The sequence below is a fragment of the Lissotriton helveticus genome, chromosome 7, assembly GCF_964261635.1.
Source record: "Lissotriton helveticus chromosome 7, aLisHel1.1, whole genome shotgun sequence".
NCBI classification, from domain to species: Eukaryota; Metazoa; Chordata; class Amphibia; order Caudata; family Salamandridae; genus Lissotriton; species Lissotriton helveticus.
Genome location: NC_136068.1, coordinates 1,942,543,913 through 1,942,561,824, shown reverse-complemented (window position 1 = coordinate 1,942,561,824; position 17,912 = coordinate 1,942,543,913). Strand labels below are relative to the sequence as shown.

At 47.0% G+C, this 17,912-nt stretch overlaps 1 protein-coding gene across 1 annotated transcript in view; it reads left to right on the top strand.

Moving 5' to 3' along the window:
* LOC144770948 (uncharacterized) overlaps positions 1 to 17,912 on the top strand; it is a 110,663-nt gene that overhangs the window by 33,278 nt on the left and 59,473 nt on the right. Inside the window, exon 3 of the mRNA XM_078655786.1 lies at positions 13,462 to 13,505. The gene's annotated coding sequence lies outside the window, so the exon portion shown is untranslated. The remainder of the gene's footprint in view (positions 1 to 13,461; positions 13,506 to 17,912) is intronic.

Sequence of the window (17,912 nt, the reverse complement as noted above, 5' to 3'; positions counted from 1 at the left end):
ATCTTCTGTCTCCCCTGGGATAGCCTTTCCAACACCAATGCATATCAAAAATATTGCTAGCATGGTCAATAAACCACACACCATAAAAAGTCCTGTCATGTTATAATACAGATTAACCTAAACCCACGATAATATATCAAAGATCTCTGGGCTTAGTGGCGGACCCCGTACCTTAGCATACATAGATGTTCGTTCTACTTGTCTGACAAAGCAATCTTGCCTCGTTCTCAGAGTGAGTTGTTTAAACGACTGTACCCAGTTATATGACAAGACATGTTTGCTCATAAACAGCAGCTGCATTCTTATGTTATGTCTAGGTGTGAGTGTCTGAACAGAAGGATAATAAAGGGCTTTGTGACCTTGTCCATAGTCAACGACTAAATCCCAAGAAAAGAACAGAGCACGAAACCATATGTAGGTTCTGTGTGAAAATACAATGTGGCACAAAAGCAAACGTGTTTATATAGTAACATGTGCAATGGAAAAGCAACCTATACTGTGCACAAGCAGGCCAACATAGGGAAAACAACAGTGGACCATGCAGGAAACACATAACAGTCAATTACTCCGTCAATTAAAACCAGTACCGGGTCTCAAGCAGCTTTTATACTTATCCAGTTGCACAATTTTTTGTGCCTTTCAAATAGGAAGCACCGTAGTGAGAACGCTGTTTTCCTTTTTCGCCTTGTGTCTCTCCATCGCTGCACAGTAATGAAATTACCCCCTCTCCCCCCCTCCCCCGCCCCATCCCTTCCTTCGCTTTGAGGCAGAGGCACCGCAAGGCTGGCATTAAAAATTCAGGGCAGGCTGTTTTTTTTTTTAACAAACGTAGAACAGTTTTTGTAAAATTAAAAAAACATTGGTCAGTCGATCCTGCCCACTTGGACCTCTGTTTACATCCAGATGTCCTTTCAAGTGAGTCCGTGGAGGAGGCCTGCAGGCTTTTATTCGGGTTGAGAGTCCTGATCCTCTGGACCCCGAGAGCCTCAGAGTAATGGCCCAGGAGAAACAGGAAAGGGCGGAGATCAATTGAATAGTGTCAAAGGCGTGGCCCAGAAAAGGCAGCACTGAGTGGGAGTCACGTCTTTCTGTTTACAAATAAACAGAGAAAGCTTCTTTAGAGAGAGCCTGGGGAAAGGCTGTACAGAGGGGCTCTTCTTTTTAAAGAGCCATCACTATCATTAGTGCAGCAGGCACTGAAAAATTCAGGGACCCGTATTTGATTACTAAACGGGGTCGAGAGCCGGACTGTTCGCCCCACAGGCAGGCCGGAGACGGCACTCACGGGGCACAAAATGGCCGCTGGAGGTGATGGCGCAGCACAGAATAATGCGACTATACAGGACGCGGATGGCGGTACTCGCACTGATTCAGAAAGCTCGGCACAGGAGCAACGACTAAATAAGCGACTGGATGGAATACTAGAAGCGATAAATGCGACCAAGGACTCCCTCCGTAAGGATATAGCGCAGGTCGCCACTGGACTGGGTCTACTAAGAGCGGATCATGCTAAACTCGCAGGCAGAGTGAAAGACAACGAGTCACTGCTCCAGGAACTAAAGCCTGCGGTGGTGACAGCGGAACACAAACTGTTGGATATACTCAGTCGGTTAGAGACACTGGAGAAACGAGCTGAGGATTCAGAAAGCCGTAATAGGCGAAATAACTTGAGAGTGGTGGGACTTCCGGAAAAAGTTGAAGGGGACGATGCAGTGGCTTATATGGAGAACTGGTTCCGAACGACTGTGGCGCCGGAGGGTCTGTCCCCCTTCTTCTCCTTTGAACGGGCGCACGGGGTTCCGGCCCGCCCCCCTATGCTGGGCCGCCCTCCCAGGCCTATGGTGGTCAAACTGCTACATTTCAAGGACCGACCCCTTCTCCTGATACAGAGAGCTCGCTCACAGGGCCCCTTTCAAGTGGACAACAGTTCAGTCACGATCTTCCCCGATTATACGCAGGAAGTTCAGAGGCGCAGGGCCTCCTATCTCTCGGTGAAAAAAGAACTGAGGGACGAGGGCATACAATATTCCTTGCTTTTTCCGGCCAGATTGCGAGTGATTGTGGATGACAAAACCCACTTTTTTCAGACACCTGACGAGGCATGGTCCTGGCTAGAGTTGTATCGGGCTTGTACGGATCGCAGAGGTAAAGGTGATCATGGAAGACAGCAACCGTTCCAGCCGCGAAAGTCGAAACGCATCCGCAACAGGAATAAACTCAAGAGGGCGCTGATGGAAGGCCAGATGGCGGCGGACAGGAAGGGGGCGCTAGCGGCGACGGCATCCATTACGGGCTCACAACCTGAAAGATTATCGGTGGTCTCGGAGTCTGATGATGATGGGAGGAAGTCCGGAGGTGATGCTTCGGAGGTTGAAAGTACTGGCGGACCGGAGGTCACCCCACAGACGGCAGACAAACTATTTAATGTATGATGCTTCAAGGGGGTACAGAGACGGCTATTCCCGTAAGGACATGATACCCTGGTGCTCTGCGCTTGGACAGGTACTGTGTTGCAGTGTCATATGGGATCAAGGCTAAGAGCGGAGTGCTTACCAACCCCCGGTTGGCTCTGAATCACCCTCCCGTTGCCCTTAAGGCCTTCTGTAGTAACGACTACAGAGTAGCGAATTGTGTGTGATGTTAAGAGTTTGGATGGGGGCTAATAACTTGTTGTTGGGTCCTGTTCTGGGGTGTGGGAGTTGGGTTGTTCTTTGGGGTGTTTTGAATGGGGGTTCTTGCTGCAATGATGTGGGTGGCCGATTAATACTGTGGAGGTGGTTGGGTTATGGCGGCAATGGGGACGTTACCTGATTTGAAGTGCCTCACGTGGAATGTCCGTGGACTCCGAACAATGTCAAGAAGACACAAGGTGCACGCCCATCTGGTACGACGAGGCATTCAAATTGCACTATTGCAGAAAACACATTTAACGAAGCAGGAATGCACAGCGCTGCAGAAGAGGTGGCGTGGTCAAATATTTGGTACCACGTACTCGGCCTATGCCAGGGGAGTGTTGATATGGGTGAGAGCGGGGATCCCATTTCAGGCCTTAAACCAGCTGGTAGACCCGGAGGGTCGTTTTGTAGCGGTGGAGGGGAGACTGTATGGACGAGATGTGGTTCTGTGTAGCATTTATGCCCCGAATGCTGACCAGGCCCGATTCTTTGATGGCTTGACGGGATCTCTGGCCCACTTTTTGGCAGGCCCCATTATACTGGGAGGCGACTTTAACTCAATTACTGATGTCTCCTTGGACAGGTCGCATCCGCCATTGGTTGACTCCCCTGTACGTAGGTTAGCGTCATATAGACAGGACTGGCAGGAAAGGTGGGGCCTTCTTGATGTATGGAGGGAGCAACATCCGGACCTTAGGGACTACTCTTTCTTCTCTGCTCTGCATGCTTTACATGTTAGGATAGACTCCATCCTCTGTAGTGGCCCACTGGCTGCCCTGTCATCCCACACAGAATACCTAACCAGGACCATCTCGGACCACAACCCCCTACTGATGACGATTAGATGGCAGAAGGTCAGATCGGCGGTCCCGACGTGGAGGCTACGACCTGACACGCTAGAGGACCCAGTGTTCAGTGATAGAGTCCTTCAGGGTATTGAGAATTACTTTACTGAGAATGAGGGCACAACAGCCACGAGGTCGGTCGAATGGGAAGCGATGAAAGTGGTGGTGAGAGGTGTTTGTATGGGCAGATTCATGAATGAAAGAGTGACGGTCCTGGCTGACCTGGAGAAGGCGGAAAGTGTATTGAGAGATCTGGAACAGCGTAGACCTGAAAGACCTGAATTGCAGGAGAGACTGATTGAGGCGAAAGAGAAGGTTGCAGCAGAGACGGAACGTCTGCGGTGCTATGACTATAAGCTCTATCTTATCAAGGTACATGCAGAGAGAGACAAGGTGGGCACATTGCTTGCTAAATTAGCTAATCAAGAACCTAGAAGTAGCCCGGTTATGGCCATTAAGACGGAAGCGGGAATGATGGTCTACTCTCAGACGGCGGTTATACAGCGCTTCCAATCGTATTATACGGGCCTGTACACGAGTCGGCTGGAGGTACTGAGTTCCGAAATAGGCGACTACCTGGACGCCGTCCATCTCCCGCAGCTGGAGACCGAAACTGCTAAGACCTTGGGTGGCCCGATAATGTTGTCAGAGATTCGACTGGCCATCAAGCAGATGGCTAAAAATAAGGCGCCGGGGGTGGATGGCTTCCCGATTGAATTTTATATGAAGTATATTGATATTCTGGCACCCAAGCTACTGCCGGTATATTCGGAGGCACTATAACTCGGACGTCTACCCCAATCGATGAGGGAAGCCTTAGTGATACCACTGTTCAAACCTGGTAGGGAGGCATCGGATGTAACATCGTATAGGCCGCTGTCTATGCTGACAGTGGACTATAAGATCCTGAGCCGTATCCTGGCAACGAGACTGTTACCGCACATGACTACACTAGTACACGGGGACCAAGCTGGGTTTATACCTACTAGGAACACCTCCATAAACATCCGCCGCCTGATCCGCTTGTTGGACGGCGCATGGGCATCGGACCAAAAGCCGGCAGTCCTATCTGTAGACATCGAAAAGGCCTTCGATAGTCTGGAATGGTCGTACCTCGACAAGGTGCTCGAGAAATTCGGCCTGGGAGACGGTTTTGGACGATGGACGAGGGTTCTCTACTCCTCGGCTACTGCCAGGGTGCGACTGGGCTCTGTAATATCCTCCGATTATCCGGTGCATAGAGGAACGAGACAGGGTTGCTCGCTGTCTCCTCTGTTGTTTGCTTTAGCAGTGGAACCGCTGGCGGCGCAGGCAAGGGCAGGGCTTTGGTACAACGGGATTGAGCACGGAAGGAACGTCCATCATATCTCTCTGTACGCGGATGATCTCTTATTGTACCTGGCGGACACAGAAAGGGCTCTGGAAGGGGCCGTGGAATTGCTGTAAAAATTTGGTCGGATGTCGGGTCTTAACGTAAACTGGAATAAGACATGTGTATACCCATTGAGGGCGGACAAGCCGTATCCCCCTCTAACGGTAGATGTGGTCTGGGAGGGTACGTGCTTCACCTACCTGGGTGTTCGCATCTATCATGATACCACGACTCTACTTGATGGTAATGTGGGGCGTGGTTTGCGGGCCCTGAGGGGCTGTATGTCCTTCTGGGCTTCCCTCCCATTGTCGGTACTTGGCCAGGTGGCTCTGCTGAAAATGGTGGCATTACCAAGGTTACTTTATTATTTCCGCACCCTCCCGACGTGGATCCCATTACGAATCTTCAAAGAATTGAAAATGATGATTGTCAGTTTCTTATGGGGACCTGGACGACGTAGGGTTGCATTGGATACTCTGATGCGACCAAAACTCGAAGGGGGGATGGCAGTTCCTGATTTTGAGTTATATTACCTGGCGGCTCAGTCACAAGTGTTGACGCAAAACGTTGCTAGGGAATTCAGAGGCCCAGACCATCTACGGGGGTTAGGTATCCAGCGACACATCTTATCGTACATTGTTATGCAACAGGCGCTAGACTTAAGTGCTCTGAATATAGAGGAAAGGACTCTTCGCTTATGCTGGAATAGGAGTTTGAAAAGGGCGAAAGCGGTGCGGCCATATGCCCCGGAGATCCCCTTGGGGATGTGGACTGCGCTGCCGCACGGAGGTGATTGGTCGCCATTGTTGGACTGGGAAGAGCTGGGACTACATGTGGTTGGGGACCTATATCACGACGGAACGTTAGTCCCGTTTACGGTGTTGCAAGAGCAATGTGGGCTCCCGGAGGGGGGCTACCTCCTGCATGCCGCAGTGATCACAGCAATACAGAAGCACTGGAAAAGTGGACTGACAGAGCCGACCACGACTATGGCCTGCCAATATGTGGTGATGGCGGCGGGGACTTTCAAGGCGGTGACCTGTCTCCACTCCCGGATGTTACATGAGGGATTAGAACCACTAACCAAGCTAAAGGCAACATGGGAGGAAAGTGTAGGCAAACCTATACCGGACACGATCTGGAGCCATATCCTGGAACGGACGTGGAAGGGTTGCAGGAACGCCCGCTTCCAGCAGGTGCACCTCTTTATACTGCATAGGGCTTACTTGACCCCGGGGAAGATCAAACGGTATTTTCGAGTGCAGGATGCGATGTGCCCGAGATGCCTAGTGCCTGAGGTTGAATTTGACCATCTGCTATGGAGTTGCCGGAAGCTGGGGACGTACTGGCCTGCTGTAGGGGAACTCCTGAATGTGGTTACTGACCGGGAGGTGGAGTTTGACATGGCGGCATGCCTGTTGCTTTGGTTCCCCCACACGGCTAGAACAAAAGTCACTAGCAAATTTATAGATCTGGGACTCGTACTGGCTCAGAGAGAAATAACCTGGCACTGGAAGTCCAAGGAAGGCCCGTCGGTGCGAAGATGGATGAATGAGCTATTGAAATGGTCCAGGTGTGAAGGGGTGATCAGAATGAGACTGGCTGCCAGAACAGGTAACGAAAAAAGTTTAGAGAAAGCAGGGGCCTGGGAGGTTATAGTTCAGGCTTTGAAGGACTACATGACAGAGGATGGAGAGTGAGATATAAGAAGGGAAATCCACGAGGACTAGAGGCACAAACGTGTATGCCAGATTAGTATTGTATGCTGGTGCCAAACCAATAGTAGCCACCCACATCTGCAAGAATTGGGGAGAGGGAGGGGACAGGGAGGGGTGGGAGGGTAACAATAGTACGCTGCTGTAGTGGTGGGGGGGGGCGCCAATGGCACGGTGTGGTAGCTGGGACTGACAATCAGGGACCCTTGAGACTGGTGACATAGAGATCCACTAGGTGATCATTGATAGACCCAGGTTTCACTACAGTGAGAGAGTGATAGTTCAGACCTACCGCGGCAGACACTGGTGCTCTGGTGTCGTCCGTAAGAGATAGATGGCTGACCTTCGCAGTGACATGGGGAAGGGAGTTGGAGGTATAAAAGCGGATACTATATTCTGATGTTGACCAGATGTCTTTTAAAGTTGGCATTCAGGTACTCTGTTTACACTTATTGGTATGCCGCCCTACCCCCGGGTTGTGGGCTAAATGGCTGTGTTCACATTCACAGATACAGTGGTACTTTATGATGTAATGACGGAGATGGTTGACTAATGTTGATATCTGTTTTGTACATCTGCAATAAAAAAACTTTTCAAAAAAAAATAATTAGTGCAGCAGGCACTGTGGCGTTGATGCACAGTTATGGCTATCTCATAACAAAAATTTAGTTGGGGCCCATTTTCCTTGCTAGCATTATGCTCTGGATCACCCTTGCAACATAGTGAAGAGTGCACAGGCAGGTAAGACGTAGGGGCAGCTTGCGTTGGGTTTCGGTCCTAGGAATGAAGGCCCAGTGGAGTGGGTAAAGGAGACGGCCTGCTTTCCAGGGCTGGGGATACCATTGTGGTTGCAGGTGCAGTGGCACCAGTGCCCAGCGGCGTGAGGGCTAAGTGCTCACTTGTTGTGCCATTGTTGCTTTGGGCCTTGGAACAATGGCTCACGGGGGAAAAATAATAAACTGGAATCGAGAATCCTTAGTTTGTGCCTCAGGGAGATGTCCGGGAGAGGGGTGGGACAAGATGGGGTCCATGTTTTTGATAAAGGACAGAGAAGACAGCCCACTTTGCAAGGTGGCGGCCATAGTTAGCGAAGCAGGTGCAGCAGCACCGTGGTCCGAGGGGCGAGGGGCCCCTGCATCACAGTAATGACTGTCTTACTTTAAAAAAGGAACACGGAGGATCATTTTACTTGATGGCATTAGGAATCAGAGCACAATTGCTGTAATATGTGGGAGCTCGTTTAATTTAGTTTTTTTTATAAAGTACAGAGAGCCGATGAGGGCGATTGCTTCCATTCTTGCCCAAATCGGCTTTTGGAAGACCATGCCCCTGAATGTGCCTAGTCGTGTGGCGCTGGCCAAGATGATAGTCCTACCAAGGCTATTGTACTACTTCTCCAATATTCCGACATATGTCCCCAATAAAGTGTTCCGGGACCTGGAGGTCCTGCTTCGCAGCCTTGTCTGGAACGCGGGCCGGCCCCGCGTGGCACTGACTAAACTCTACTTGACCACTGACTCGGGAGGCCTGGCGGTTCCCAACATGGAGCTGTACTACCTAGCGGCGCAGCTATAATGGGTGTCGGGATGGCTTTGCGGTAAAAATGTGGGAGACACTGCCTCGGATGCCACCGCCTGGACCCAGACGCAGGTCTGTACATTGTTCCATCCTCTAACTTGGTCCCCCTGTCCTTCTCAATTTCACCTAGCAGTGGCACACAAGTGCTTCCTTCGATGCCTACGGCTCACCCGGGCAACAAAGCCGTATGCCCTGATACTCCCTCTCCTGGGCGCCCCCGGGGCAACAGGAGCATTGACGGAGGCCCTACTGGCCGGCTGGACACGGGTAGGATTGGAAACGCTGCGTGACCTCTACGCTGACGGCGCGCTACTTTCTTTTGCGGACCTCGCCGCAAGCACGGACCTCCCAGCCAGGCAATTTCTATTGCATGCGTCCCTCATAGATACACTAACCGCCTCCTGGGGCGATGTGACGGAGGAGTTACCGATGCATCAATTCATGCAGTATTTACATGTCATGGGCATCGGCTCCCATATAATACACTGGCTGGCGCAGGCCCTGCTGACCCACACGCAGCCTTCCACCTTGCCGCTCAGGGAGAAGTGGGCAGCCGATAGAGGGAGGGACTGGACTGGCTAGTGACCCAGACTCTGTCCCCTATGCTTTCAGGTTCTTCAGTTCCTCGACCCACCCTTGGATCCACCCGGACACTCTTACTTCGGTTGCCTGCAGCACTTCTTTTGCAGGTCTCCATTGAAAGCATTGACGAAACCCGACATGAAAAGACACCTATGCACCCGGCTTCCCTGGGTGAGGTAACTCGAGTACTCTGGTGCTCCCGTGGGTATTGACAATCCAAGTGTCCTAGTTTAAAGGGGTTTTGTCGTAGTCCACCCGGAAGTTCCCTTAATCAGTAACTTTGTGACCTCTTTGTTCTCCTCTGAAAGTTAATGAGAACCCGCGCCTGTGTTTAGACACTGCAGGCGCCGCCCGTGGGTCTACTGTTTCCTAACCTTTGGTTCTGTAGTGTAGCCTCAGCGATTCCCTAGGCCCTAGGCCTATTCACTATTCTTGAAGTGGTTCTTATACCACTTACTTAGTATATGGTTACGTGAGGCCCCTAGGGCAGAATTGTATTTGTGCAACTTAAAGTATGCTAAATGAGTAACTTGTAATGTATTTTCGATCTCTGACCTCATAAAGAGTTCAGAGGGGTTGTGTTAGAAGTAAATACATATATATTTGATATATACCTTGTGTGGTGTCCTTTCATTTGGTATTCAAGGGATTATATATGGTAAAACAACAGGCTTCACATGCTCTCTGAAGTTTTAGCCCAAGACTGCTGGTCCATGCTACCACTAGGATAGCTTTCTATAAGGTTGACTTTACAACCACCATCAATAAGGGTCGTTTAGACTGGTGCAAGGTGCCCACTAGAATATATATACCAGGCCAATTTCTCACTCTGATTGGCTGTATTGTTGCACTCAGGTCAAACGCCTCTCCCCATCTATCGTTTGCGCCTTATACACTTCAAATACATACACCAGCTGTATCGTACTCCCGCTCAACTTCATAAATTAGGTCTTGTAGCAAGTGTTATGTTATGTTAGTAATTACTTGTAGAGCGCATGTACACTGGGAGGTTTCATAGCGCTGTCTCTAGCGAAAGGCGGAATCAAGCAGGAATTACCATTGGGACTGCTTAAATAGCCAGGTTTTTAGCATCTTCCTGAAACCTAAGAGATTATTACATGATCGGATTTCCAATGGAAGGGAGTTCCATAATGTGTTGGCAAAGGACGCAAACCTGCGACCACCCTGACGTTGAAGCTTGAAAGTCGGGGTGGCCAAGAGGTGGAGGTTGGTGGAACGAAGGTTGCGGGAGGGGGTGTACCTTAAAGGCAACGGGTTGGCAAATTGGAAGCCAATGGAGTTTTCCTAACGGGTCTAGCAGACTGCCAGCGAGGTATGTATATAAATTAATTAATTCTGACTTTTTGCAGTAGATTGAAATATATATTCGTTACTTACCCATTAGGTCCTTGCCCTGTTCCCCGTCCTGATGAAGACCCCGTCACAAGGGAATAATTAGAACCTGTTATTCTTAGGGGTCGAAACGTCGACAGCTCTTGTTCTCTCTTCAGCTCCACCCCATGAACTTGACATTGATTGTAATATGTGGAGTATGATATGTTCGTAATTAATTTCTTGAACTGATGGTCTTCTTTTGTCTATTTTTGACTAAATTTTGATAATACAGTGAAGCGCTTTGGCCGTGTTTTATGTCACCATCCTTCACCTACACCTTCCTTCACAATACCACCTCCCTCTCTCCCATGGGCACGTGTAAATATTTTGTAATTATCCATGAATGCATCATTGCGTTATTCATTTTATACTTACATTGTGATTAAATAACGATGTTTGTGAACTAACTGTTACTCTATTGTATTTCATTTTGTATATATTATGTTTTCTCTTGCTGGGACCCCCTCTCTCAGTACCTGTATTAGAATCAAGCTTAATAATCATGTTGTCAGCAGAAGGGAGATTCAAGGAAGACATGGAGGTTAAGATGTGGTCCTTATGAATGATGGCCGCCACTCCACCTCCCACTTTTCCTGGGATCCGGTTGACATGTAGGATGTAGTAGTTGTCGGGAAGGGCTGCCAGGATGTCAGGAGTGGAGTCAGACAGATAACGAGTGACAGATGCTTGCGCTGCTCTGAGCCCGTGGCTGATTTCTCTCATTTCGCTTGGCTGTGCCCCCGGGTCTCAGCATACTGGCCTGAGGTTTGCGCTATTATCTCAGAAATTACCTCGTCACCGCTTCAACCTGACCCCATGCTCTGCCTCTTAGGCTTCGTTAAATTTTGCCCAGATGCCTCTGTCGTTTGACTGCCATGCTGCTGGTCCTCGCACGGCGTAGGGTCTCCATGTGCTGGGTTCGCATGCCTGCGCCTAAGGCCTCCCTCTGGCTCGTGGATGCGTCCCGACACCAAACCCTCCTATCTGAGTTCTGGGACCTTTTACCAGCCAAGTGTCTCCCTCTTGACATACGCGGCCCACTTGTCACCTACCATTCAAGGCATGATTCCCAGCATCCTGCGACTTCTCCCGCGCTCCCCGCCGGCACCCTGCCCGCGGCAGCCGCCAGTGTAAGTTCATGAGCTGCTTCCACTTCGCTCACGCCCCCCTCCATCCACCCTGCTCCTCTCCTTTACTCATGGTGCCCTTTCTCTGCCGTATGCTTTCAGCTCTCTAGTGGTTTTATGACAACTCTCCATGACATTGTCTCCAAGCATCACAAGTTTGCGATTGCCTCTGCTGCAATGTATTGCTGTGCATAATCCTTTGCTATTGTGGAACTCTGCAACTGTGCTGTGCAATTTTTCCTAATAAAGGTTTTTGGAAAAAAAAAGTCCTTTCAAGCAGGGTGACATAGCGCACAGCAAAGTCCCTTAAGCCTTCCCTAGGTTAAAACAGCAAACTGCATGGCAGCCCTAGAACACACAGCAAGGGTCAGTCCTCCCCTTCAGTCTATTCAATTGTTTCTTCCTTGGCAACGGTCCACTTGACCACAAAGTATCTCCAGTCTTGTTTACACTTAATCAAGCCATTCTCCAAAGTTCAGGGGCTTCAGCACTCATAGTTATACCCCTCAATGGCTTTGAAGTCTTTGTGATCAGGGGGCACTGACCCCTGTCAAAACCAGTTCTGGGTGCCTCCCTGCCAGTGACACCTTCTTCCTTTGATTAGTGGGGGACTGGATTCTCAATCACTAAGCAGGAGGTGGAACAATTGTTTTATAGCAGCAACCCCGGCCTCTTCACCTCTAGGGGCTTCTCCTCCCCCTACCCTCCAGATGCAGGTCAGCTTGTTGCTGTCTCACCTCATCCCCTGGGTCAAGACATTCCCCAGATCTTATCGCTTTCAAATCCAGACAGTCAATCCACAGACAGGCACAGACACACTCAAATGTTAGAGCACAAAAACTCAACCACTTCTAAAAGAGTGGCTTCTAAACACACAATGCAAAAAACACCTTCATAAAAGGATGTGTTATTATATTGTGAGTTTAGGCATACTAAACTTCACCTTTCCATCTTAAGCCTTTGGGAAAATAGGCTGGAAAATATATTATACAGCCTTCCCATTCTATCCTACAGGCAAGATGGCCTTTCCACAGTGAAAAACAAAATTGAGATTATTTACTGTCAGGACATGGCACACTCCTTAGTCCATGTCCTACCTTTCACATGCACTGCACCTTTTGCCTTATGTGCATAGAAAGGGAAGGGTAAGGTCTGGCAAGTGAGTACACTTGACAGAACAACATGGCAGTTTAACAAACTGTGCGCAGGCACTGCAATGGCAGGCCTGAGTTTCCTTTTTAAGGCTACTTGTGTGGGTGGCACAATTAGTGCTGCAGGCCCACTAGTAGCATTTGCATTACCAGCCCTTGCACACCTGGTGCACTTTACTAGGGACTTTACTAGTAAGGCAAACATACCAATCATGGACAACCAATTACCATTACACTTTATAAAAGGAGCACTTGCACTTTGACACTAATCAGCAGTTGAAGGAAGGTGGGTGACCAATATACCCTTGCGGGTTCGGGCAGATAATGCTTAGTGACTGATACCAGCAAGGGAATTTATTTCAAACAGAGAAATGACTGACAGAGGTCAGATTAGAACCAATGAATGGTAAGTTCTTCTGACTTAACCGCAATGCGGTCTGTACTTAATTGATCTCAAATCACTTTTTTGGTTAGATAAACAGTGACCAATCACATGAAAAAATATAGCAACACGGGTAATCTTTTATGAAAAAGATTCTTTTATATATGCAAAAATATTTAAAATGTAAAGGGTACAAAGTAAATCACAGATTCAATCAAAGCTTCAAATGCCAAAGGAGTAAATTAATTGTCCTATTGAACATCCGAATACAGGTCCAATCAAAAACAAATTCATAACCTATGACTGCTAATTTTACCCGTGTTGCTATATTTTTGGTATCAGTCACTAAGCACTGATCAGCAGTGGCAAAGTGTCCAAAGCATTTAAGCTTGAAACAGCATGTCAGAAAAAAAGTCTGGGGGGAACGCAAAAAGTTTAGGGACTTTAGCCAAAAAGGGCCAAGTCCTACAGGAGGTCACTAGATCCCAGAGTCTTCCCTGGCCCGATGTCTCTTACAGCTTCCTTAATTTCCTATTCTATGATGGTTAGATTTTTACCTAGATGTGTAGTGATGTTTGTAAGTGTTTCTGCATCCTGTATCTCCACTTGTGTGTGAACTCGATTTCCCTTGTTTTTCAGCTCATCTATTGAAGATCCCCTTCTACAGCTCGGTTACCATCAATGTGAGTACTGTTGACATATTTTTGTAATTGAAGCAATTGTTTTTTGTAATATATCAGCATATTTGTTGAAGATAGTACTTTCATTGATTCGGGTTTCTGTCCGTTTCCCCGTTCTAGCTCTTCTTGGGTGATGCCCGTTACACTCAATTCCCTCTCTAGTTTTGTTCTCACAACTTCACTATTGTTTCCAAGCATTACCTCAGACCACCACCTTAGAGGAATCCCATCCCAGCAACCTGCTGGATGCCTTGTTCTCATTTTATCAAAAGAAGTTTGGGATTTTTTCCCTCAACAATTCTCTAAAAGCGCAATAATGATTAAAGGTTATTATCAGAGAGCGTTCTAAGATATTTAGCGTCTAGGGTCTCAAGTTTTATAGTGTGGCAGCAAACTACTTTATCAAACCTGACATGGAGATCAGGTCCATGTGAATGAAATATATATTTACACTTTCCTGGATCTAATTTCCATAGAGCCGTTGTTTTCCATTGGGCTAAACAGCTAGTCCGAGCCTTCGCTGATCTCTCTACACCTGTAATGGGTACCAGTGGGTGTGAGTGGTCTAGTTCTGAGCTACACAAATGAAGTCTCCATCCAGGAGCATCCTTGTGAGGTGTTTAGGCCAGTATTGTGGACAGTGACGCCAGATAGTCGGCTTGTTCTTTATTTGGGGCATGTGTGGTACACCGTATAATATCTCTACCATACACTCGTCCCTGAGCTATCGCACATGGACCCTCTTTATCTGTGTCTGATTCTAGTGGTTTGAAAGGCCTCCCAAGCCTAATCGGAATCAGGGATCCACTGTAGTAAACAAGCCCCCCCTCCACTTATGTTGTAATGTAGTGTAGTTCCTATAGTCCCAATAGGCTCTGTGCATTGGAATAATATCTTCAGTAGTGTAGACGTAGGACAGAGGTTAACTAGGTCTCTACTGACTATATTAGACTTACGTTTTTACCAGCTAGCTCAGAGTTCACTAGAAACTTTCTCGAATAGGCGAGGAGGAGTTTAACCTCCCTGGGTAGACAAGAAGGGATTTAGTTTCTGACAACCATAAAACATGACAACTTTGCTCTCCCTGAATAAGAGTGTATCTCTAGAGTCGTGTGAAAACAAAAGACAGCTATTTCACTCAGTCAATAAGTGCGTACTTAGTTTCACCAGATTGCAGAGAAAAGAGAGACGGGCGTTTTCAATAAAAGGTGTTATTTATTGAGCAGTCTCTTTCCTCATACAAGAGAAATGAATTGCTACAATTGCAATACTTATAGTTAAGTAAAGTGCATACAGTAAAAGCAGGATTATAAAATAATACTGTAAAAGCTTTGATATGGTTTCTTAGCCATATGATACTTTAAAATGGATAAAATAGATACATACATATATACATTGACTAATCGTACTCAACTGGTGCTTCTAACTACGCCTACCCCGGTGTACCTGCCCTAAGCCTAATACGTGGGAGGGAGTAAGTAAGTAGCAGTTTAAGTTAAGTTTGTTTTGCCAAGAATCTGACTTAAGAATTCTCTGTAAGGGTTTAGTCAGTTCAGTACCTGGGTATTAGAAGGCATGAGGGCTGGTATCTCTCTCTCAGGACTCGGTATCCCAGTCACCCGCAAGGGTAAGCTGGTAACGCCGGAGGCTGGATTTCTCGGCAAGAGAAAAGACAGCGTCTTTCTCAGCGCGTCAAAAGGGAGGGGCAGCATCGGTGGGCTCTCGCATCAGCTGGGCTCTTCGGAAGTAGATAGCTGCTCTGCTCTAGGATTACCACCGTGTGTTTGCTTAAGGCAACGTTGGTATATTTATACCTGAAAGGTGCCGGGTTTGACGTAAGACGTCAATAAAGATGTCACTAAGAACTGGTCGTTCTTACAGTGCTTTACAGGAGTTCTCAGACGAAATCAAAACAAAGCAGCGGGGATTTCCCAGGTTGCTGGAGGCTTGGATTTGTTTAAGAACTCGGTGTGCTATCTAGGGGGCTGGAGGAATAGTGCTTTCTTAATGTGACAGCATGCGCTATGACTGAATTATGAAAAGGGTTTCTATGCCGTTGTAGGGATATTATTGATTTATAACCGGGTAAGGACAAAGAATAGAATTATCGATTCAGGTACCTAGATAAACACACTCCACCCACTCCACGAATTCATGTCCATAATTACTAAAACTAAGCAATAGTAAACATATCTAACGGTGCATGTGTATACCGACCCACCCCAAAATACATTTTTTGCATCTGAAATGGTATATGCGAAATACACGAAAAATGAGTATAGGTATAGTATTTCAAGCAGAGTAATCATTCATTAAATAGGATGCATATATCAGCGGAATGATTTTGCGAAATTACACATGAAATGGCTCTTAATACAGAAAAAAAAGTGCGAGACCACTTCATCACATATAAATACAGTTATTTGCAAATATGCTAGAGGCTGAGGTAATATATTGTCTCTTAGAGTTCCTAAAAATAGAAGCTCTGTTCTCTAAGAATAGTTCTTCTTTAAGCAGAGGATGAGTGCCAAAAAAAAGTAAATATTTTGGAATCGGGGAAAAAAATAATTTTGTTTTTCAGGGGAAGAAGAAAAAACTGATCCAAATATTTCCAGTAGCTTTTGTTTTTCAAAGCTGAAGGCCAAATTCAGAGTTCAGGGAACGCTGTGTGCTTGTTTGCTTAAAAGTTATTCTTTTTGTTCGGGGGAGAACATCATTTCAGACAGACTTTCAAAAAAGCAGTTTACCGCTTCAGGTGAAAGTTCGACCAAGTTGGAGAATGTCGCTACCATGCAGTCGTGAGCATGATCGCTTTCATCGATGTATTGATCAGCATTGCTTACAGAAGGTCGTACCTGGTTGATGCTGCTCTCATCTTGTACTTCACTACCCTTTAATCGCAGTGGTGAAGTTTCCACGAATGCCGTCATCAGGATAGGTAACCGCTGGGGACAACACGATGCATGAGCCGTTACTGGACTTAGCAAAGTATCTGTATCCAATTGTACTTCTGATAGTAGTGTAAGACAGGTGTCCAACACGCATTCTTCTCCGCACAGCATACATCTTAGCACAGGTAAGATACAATTCTGCCAGATGGGTCTGAATGAAAGAAACCAGGTCATATTCAGATCTCTTAGCCGGGCTAATCCAAGGACTTTAGTTATGCGGTCCCGATAGCGTATAGCTAGGATCGTTTCTTCCATTGTTGCTGGAGTCTTGTCTGTGACATGGCTTGCCATAACGAAGCAGGAGTATAAAAAATAAAATGCCTGCTACGAGTCCCAACAGGAGTGGAAGGCCGCCAAAGATCGAATGGACAAAATTAGGAAAAATGCCCAGGACTGCTTTGAATGGTGTCACAGTCCCGAAAAAATCGTCTTAAATACACTCGCGATACCATTCGTATCTGAAATGTTTAAGATTTGGTTTAACATTTTTGCGAAATGTAAGGGGCAATTTGTTGATAATAATGCATGTATCTCTGTCGTTGTCCTTGCAACTTGGAGATCATACGTTTCTTTCGATGACGTCAAGGGCACAGGCGTCTGTAGAAGATCAGACTTCATTCTGCTTAAAGTATCAATTCGAATAGAAAATATTTTCAAACTGGGCCAAATTCTTCCCTCCCTATCTGGAGTGTCGTTCGGATACAATACTTGCATACAACAAGAGACCATGGACGAAACGCTTATGAGATAAGCTTTTCCTGGCACCAAGCCACAACATCTGTGGTCCACAATTAGAATGTAGCTCCCGTTAGAAAGCCGTCTAAAGAATGGCTCTATTCGAGTTGCAGGTGTGCCAAGCTGGTGACATGAAAGGTTATTTGAAGTCCCCTCACAAGCCCCATGCAAATTTATACCCTGACACAGAAGTATACCACTTAGTGATTTTTCACAATTATTACCACTAAGAAATACATTCTGTCCTTTTTCACTATAACATGTGTGTGTGTAAGGTAATTTCCATGTTGACTTAATGTATCCTTTACCCAACCTTTCATACTGGCCTGCCTGTATATACTTTTGGCAGTATCAAAATTGGAAAGTTGTTATCGGAATAGTTATGATTCCGTGTATTATCCATTCAATGACAGGTCGTTCTGACATTGTCAATGGTAATCTCTCAAGTTTTTCAATGCTCAGAATTGTATATTCTGCACCCTTTTGTGCCAAGCTGATTTGTGTATCAGTAAAGTTAAAGATAGAGAATAATGACGTTGTGTTGATTAAACGCCAAGGCACGTAGCCTGAACGCAGATTTTGTAACGTCCAGCCAAGCTGTACAATAGAACGCAATTGGGACTGACCGTGTTGTAACATTCGTAAGTCCTGCTCTATTATATCGATTGCAGATGATACAATACTGTCCAGTGAATATATTCTGGAAGACAGAGTCATTAACCTG